The following is a 7236-nucleotide window of genomic DNA, read 5'->3' as shown; positions in this document are numbered from 1 at the left end:
ATGAAAGCTGGATTGAAGCCATGCAAGAGGAACTTTTACAATTTAAGATCAATCAAGTATGGGAACTCGTTCCTAGCCCCAAAAATCACTCAGTTATTGGAACAAAATGGGTATTTTGAAATAAACTGGATGATCAAGGAAAAGTCGTCAGAAATAAAGCAAGACTTGTGGCCAAAGGATATTCACAAGAGGAAGGAATAGATTACGATGAAACGTATGTTCCGGTGGCCAGGTTAGAAGCAATTAGAATTTTACTAGCATATGCTTGTTTCTGTGATTTTAAATTGTTTCAGATGGACGTCAAAAGCGCATTCTTGAATGGCTACATCAAAGAGGAAGTATATGTAGAACAACCTCCATGTTTTGAAAATCCTCAGAAGCCTGATCAGGTATATACCCTCAAGAAAGCACTATACGGTCTCAAACAAGCACCACGTGCTTGGTACGAAAGACTGAGCAGCTTTCTAGAATAAAATGAATTCACAAAAGGTAATGTAGACACTACCCTATTCATAAAGAAAAGGTAAAGATATTTTAATTGTTCAAATCTATGTAGATGGTATTATTTTTGGTTCTACAGATGAAAAATTGTGTAAGAATTTCTCTAAAATGATGCAAAGTGAATTTGAAATGAGCATGATGAGTGACTTAACTTTCTTCCTTGGATTACAGGTTAAACAAACCAAAAATGACACCTTCCTTTATCAAGAGAAGTATGACAGGGAAATTGCGAAAAAGTTTGGTTTGGTAAATTGCAAAAAGACAGAAACTCCAATGTCATATTTCATTAAACTAGACAATGATGAAAAAGGAAAACCAGTAGATAAAAAAATATATAGAAGTATGATTGGCTCACTTTTATATTTAACTGCTTTAAGACCAGATATTCTGTTCAGTGTTTGTTTGTGTGCAAGATTTCAGTAAGAACCAAAGGAATCTCATTTTACTGCAGTCAAACGAATTATAAAATATGTTGGCACCAATCCTACACTAGATTTATGGTATCCAAAGGGATCAAATTTTACTCTCATTGGATATTCTGATGCTGATTATGCTGATTACAAGATAGACAGGTAGAGTACTTCCAGAACATGTCAATTGCTAGGACACATACTTATTTCATGGTATTCAAAGAAGCAACAAACTGTAGCTCTTTCTACAGTAGAAGCAGAATACGTCTCACTTGGAAGTTGCTGTGCTCAAATCCTTTAGATAAAACAACAATTGAGAGACTTCAACATCAAAGACTCAACTGTGGAGATCAAATGTGACAATACCAGCACCATTAATCTGACCAAGAATCCTATTCTACATTCAAGAGCTAAGCATATCGATATTAAATATCATTTTATTTGTGATCATGTTTTAAAAGGAGATATCAATGTTCAATTTATAGACACTAAATAGCAATTAGCTGACATTTTTACAAAATCTCTAGAAAAGAAAATTTTTAAGCTTATTAGAGACAAATTGGGTGGCGTTGCTGGAGCGCACACTTTTCGTCTCGTAAAAGGTTGAGTGTTCGAATCCCGGGTGCCACAGGGTGACTTAACAGGTGCACGTGTGTGGTGGCTAGCACGTGTCGCCCCCAGGGTTTACCTCCCGGCTGTCGGCCGTGCGGGGGTTCCCTGGGTCACCAAAAAAAAAAAAAAACTAAACATTATTAATTCACTTTATTGAGCTGTGCAGTATAAACTCACATTGCATCTGATGACTTATTTGATCAAGCATATATTTGAAGCGTCTAGTTTTGGCACGCAACCCACCTTATAAAAGGTATGTATCTCTCATGTATTTTGAATGATATGATTGTTTGAAATAAGTTGTCTTAAATGATACTATTTGGAAATTAAAATCCTAAAATTTTCGGAATATAATTTTCGAAATTTCCATTAACTGTCAATTGACAGTTTCCAAAAAGGGTTTTGTAAGAACTGATTTATTGCACTTCTCGGTTTAAAACCTTTTTCTTCTTTTGTCTCATTATCACTCTCTTCGAACACACGATTTCCTCACTAAAACCCTAAAAATCCCATCTTTCTCTTCTGAAACCCAAAAATCTCTTCAATAGCGCCTAAATAGACCTCTGAATCGAAGAAAGGAATCAAGGGCTCCAGAAGATCAAATCGTATCGCGGGAATGTTCACCAGGGCATAATAAGATGGAGAACCAGAGAAGATCGATATCTCTGACACGGGTTCTGACAAGGAGTCGTCTGAAGGTAATAAATCTCCAAGAATCCCTATCCATGAACGTGATCGTTTTGTTAGAGCAAGACAACTGATAAAAACCATCAAAATACTTCGAGAAAATCAGAGTAACCAAATCACTATAAATGCGGTATGTAAGACATTAGATTTTCTGTCTGAACGAGAAGTTGTGGATGAATATGAAAGGGGTATGAGGATTTGAAGAACACCTATTGCTGAAAAAGGTATAGTACTTAAAAAGACATCAATATTGAGGAAACCCCTATGACAGAGAAGAAAGGGATTTCTAGAAAAGGCAAAGAGAAAATAGGGGAACAGTCGAATGTTGGTGGAAATGAATCTGTTGGTGGGGAGGAACTCCAGATTGTAGAAAAAAGCAAAAACATTGACTCTAGAAAGGAGGATAATGATGAGAAATTATTCACTAAGTTTGTGCCTATTTATGGAATTTCCCCTGATGACAAGAAAAGAGACAGTTTGTTCAGAAACAAAGCACATCAGATTGCTTACAACTCTCTCTTAGCCAGAGAAATCATGAATAACATAGTAGTAGACTACAATTTCTTTGAAAACTTCAATATCAAGATTCAGAAGCTGATTGAAAATCTTGATTTTCAGAGAATGTGCTCTCTTTCCCACAAGGTTTACCCCGAACTCACTGCTTACTTTTATTCCAATCTATCTTTCAATTCTCCTGCTGAGATTGAATTCTCTGTTTTTCAACAAGATTATAAGTTAACAGCCTCTGATCTCTTTGCCATTCTAGGAGTAAAACATATTCAATTTTCTTTTGTTCCTACCACTTTTGATTCGGCATACCGATCTTTGTCTAGTAACTCATCTTTTGTCAGAGGTTCCACATCTCATGTATCTCATATTCTTTTTCCTCTCAACTCCATTGTCTTGCACAAAATCATCATAAACTATCTCAGACCCAAAGGATCTTCTAAAACTAATGTCTCTCGATATGAGGCAAAGCTGATTTGGGCAATTTAAAACACATTTCCTATTTCCTTGTCCCATTTGATACTTCTTCAAATGTACAAAACTGTCAAGAAGAGTAAAGGTCAACTCTCTTATGGAGCTCTGATCACTGCTACCTTTGAGTACTTAAAAATCTCCATTTCTGCAAAACTCAAAGGCAAATTTCTTCAAACCATGACTGTTGGGGAACTTATGATGACCAAAATGGGATATATGTTTGATGGAGAAAGTTGGAAGGATAAGAAGGGTAAGATTATTCCAGTCGAGCTGATAAGTGAACAGAACAAGAGTTTTATTAATATACTTCATGAATCTGATGAAGAGGAATCAATCAAACCTCTAGTGAGAAAGAGGAAAGTGTAGGTGACAACCTCAAGATCAGACAGACCAGCCAAAAGAGACAAAGTGTGGCCAGTGATTCTGATGAAATGAAGATATCAGATGAAAAATCTGATGAGCAATCTCAAGCTGATGACAGAAGCCTTGAGGAAACAAGGTTTATGCAATGGCCACCTAATCAAGAAGCCAAGCAAAAAGCTCATGCAGCCAGGCATGTTGCAACTCAACTTGAAATTTAAAGGCTGCGAGATGAGGATGAAAGCTTGATGCAATCACTTAGTGATCTCATCAACAAAATTGTAATCGAAAATCAGCAAGAGCAAATGGCCACTGCAGAGAAAGAAACTGATGATATGTAGTTCTACGGAGAAGGACCCTCTAGGAGACAGGGGAAGATTGAGCATGAACCTGTTATAGAGGCTGAAATGCAGGAGGAGTATGAGCAAGATAATGCTCAAAATGTTGAAGAAAATAGCTTTGATCTGGCTGACATTCAGGAGGAGCAAAATCGGAATGCACAAGAGGCAGACCCTTCAGAAGCAACATCTGCAGATTTCCCTCTTGAAGGAGATGAACATGAAAATGTTCCATCTGAAGCTCAACAGAAAGGAAAAGAGAAGGTCATAGAATCTATTGACATTCATACCACAAACACTCCCTCCGGATACAATATCTCCTCATCTGTCAGATCATGCAGCTATTACAGATCTAAGGTGGAGGCAAGCTGCTATTCAGAATGAAGTTAGGGAACTCCGAAATGAACTTAAAGAAGGAATCCGGGAGCTCAAGGACTTGATGGAAGCAAGAAACAACAATTTGAAGGTACAAGTCAGAACTGATGTACAAATTAAAGCAATTCACACTGCAAATATTGAAGGACGGATTCATCAGCTCTCATCACATATTGAGCAACGATTGAACCAACTTTCTAGTTTCAGTCTTATCCAAGTGCCTTTTCCACTTGCACCTTTTGGACCTTCTTCATCGGAACCCTCTAGACCCTCAGCTCCTCCAGCAAATCAACCAAACTGATCACATATCTTCCCATCAATTAGTTTCTGAGCTATTTGTTTTAGCGTTCAATATTTATTTTTGTAATGTTGGTGTGAACTTTGGATATTGACTTGTGATTCAACACTAGTTGTAAGACTCTTCTGTTGAACTCTTATTGAATTTTTATTGATTATGCTATTGCTACTTATCCTTTCTGCTGATGTCAAAAAGGGGAAGAAGTATTATAAAGATTGTGAATGCAAGTGTGGCGAAGAGCAGTAAAATGAGAACTGATATATCTAAATATCATGCTGGTTTCAGAAATTAACAATGCTTTATATGCTTTGATTGTTATATCTGTTATATCATCTGAAAAGACTATTTTATTCACAAAAATATTTTTGTTCACATAAATATTTCTAAAGCATATGGATAGTTTTGTCATCATCAAAAAGGGGGAGAATGTTGAGGAAAATCCATAATCTTTTACTGACCACAATTACACTTAAGTTATTTGATGCAGGTAAGTACTGAGTCATCAAACTTAGTCGATGAAACGACTTTGTTATCAGACTCAAAACTACTCGTCAGATTCAATAAATGTTATTTTGGCAAGTTTATGCAGGACAATCAAATTGATATTTCAATATATTCTAATTGGCAATCACAAGATCGTTCCTTAAACACGAAGAACTACACTTATGGAAACCTTGATTTGATTGTATGGGCGATCAAATCATCCGGAGATAATGGTTTTTCTTCTAACGGCTATACATTTTCTTTTTGGGAAGTTTCTCCAACGGGTTGATTTGGAGATCAATCCTCTGAAGACTGTCCAACGGATAGATTTAAAGTAGAGGAGTATAAAAGGAGTGCAAACGTCGTACATGAAGAATAACCAAAATCAAGAATTCCAAAGTCTGAATAGAGCTTCGATCTTACACACTTGTGATTACTGTATTCCACGTTGTGACTTTACAAAGAAAATTACTTGAGTGAAGAGTGTACGTGATAGTACAGTCTATCATCTGAGAAGCACTGCTCTTGCAATCTCTTGGAGATTCAATAGTGAAACACAGCCAACAAGCTACCAGCGTTGAGAGTGGACGTAGGCTTAATAAAGCCGAATCACTATAAAGATCTATGTGCAGTATTCTTTATCCCTAAACTTTCATTTATTATTACTGATATTATACTACATACATATCTGTCAAATAAGTTCGTTAAAACATCATCTTAGTCATCAAACGCAATCATCCGACGACAACTTATATACAAGTTTGTCATACACATCCATCTGACATTGTTCATACGAGTTATTGACCTCGACTATTTTCATTCTGCATGTTTAAATCATTCAATTTGATAAAATCACATATTCACCCCCCTCCTAGGTAAAAGCACTAGCCGTAACAAGTTGTTTGCTGCCGCTGTTGCTCCGGCACCGATCTCCGCCTACCGCCGCTGTTGCCTCCGCGCTGATGAGCCCAATACTGCCGCCGCGTGCTGCTGCTTCCAGTCGCTGCATCGCCCGGCTCCGATACCGCCAAGCTCCCTAATGTTGACGTCGCAGCTGCTGTGACCGAGACCATCGAATCGAGCACTCTCCACCGTGGACACCCCACATCCAAAGCTCCTCAGCCGAGTTCCAGTCAAGTCCAGTAGATTCCCTACCATTGAATTTACAGTGCGCTCGGCAATTCTGTACCGAGTCCAATGAATCTTTGCTGCCATCATCGTGCTTCTGTGACGTTCAATTTGCTAGCACTTGGTCTTGCTTTCTTTCTCAGTGGGTCCAACGAAGTCAACAGAATTCGTTGGATCCAACTTGAATTATCTGCAGGTTTCTTTGGTCTTGCTGGGAAGTCCGATAAATCTCCTTGCCGGTTATTGTGATTCCCTTTGATGACGAAGCCATGAAGTAGCAGCTCAGCGACTAACTCCGCCGAGATCTCGGTGAGCATCTCTCACCGTGAGCGTCCACATTGCTGGCCAGCCTTGGCCGCGAACCACCATCGAGACGAGCCGCTCGTGATCCATCGCCAATCCACCCTGTCCTGATCCATGAGTCCAATCCCGAGACATTCAAACTTGGAAAGCAAATATTCGAATTAGGTAAAAAAGCTCATATAATTTGACTTTCGAGTATATTGTTTCCTTATTTGAAATGTTACAATTTTATGTGAATCTTTAAATGATATTATCGTATCCATTAAGTTCCCGAATAGCTTTTAAATTAGGAATTATTTCCTAATTGCACAACGTGCATATGATCGACAGTCCGATTTCATGCCCAAAATATGACTCGCGATCGCACGGAAAATCGTCAATCCGATCTCCCGCTCGAGATATAATTCACGATTGTGCAGAAGATTGACCAATCCGATCCTCATGCCGGAGATATGATTTGTCAATCTATTGTTTTTAAATTTAAATGGATATGGATAATATTTCTTGTGATTGGGTGTCGTGTTCATTGCTATTTTTTTTTTATCTTTTGTTTGAATTGAATTGATTGTCTTTCCACAAAAAAAAATACAAAAAGATTACGTGAGATTTGAGTAGATAATATAATGCATGTTTAGGATAAATTTTGATTATTTTATTACAATAGATTAGATTCTTTTCTTAGATTTTATTATTACATGTTTAAATTAGGTTAGTTATTTATTCCGAATTTAAATAAAAAAATATAAAAAAATACCACGTG

Source organism: Syzygium oleosum, unplaced genomic scaffold (genome assembly GCF_021117445.2).
Source record: "Syzygium oleosum isolate NSW1041296 unplaced genomic scaffold, Sole_v2.1 Sole_v2.01, whole genome shotgun sequence".
Lineage (NCBI taxonomy): Eukaryota > Viridiplantae > Streptophyta > Magnoliopsida > Myrtales > Myrtaceae > Syzygium > Syzygium oleosum.
This window is presented reverse-complemented; position numbering follows the sequence as displayed.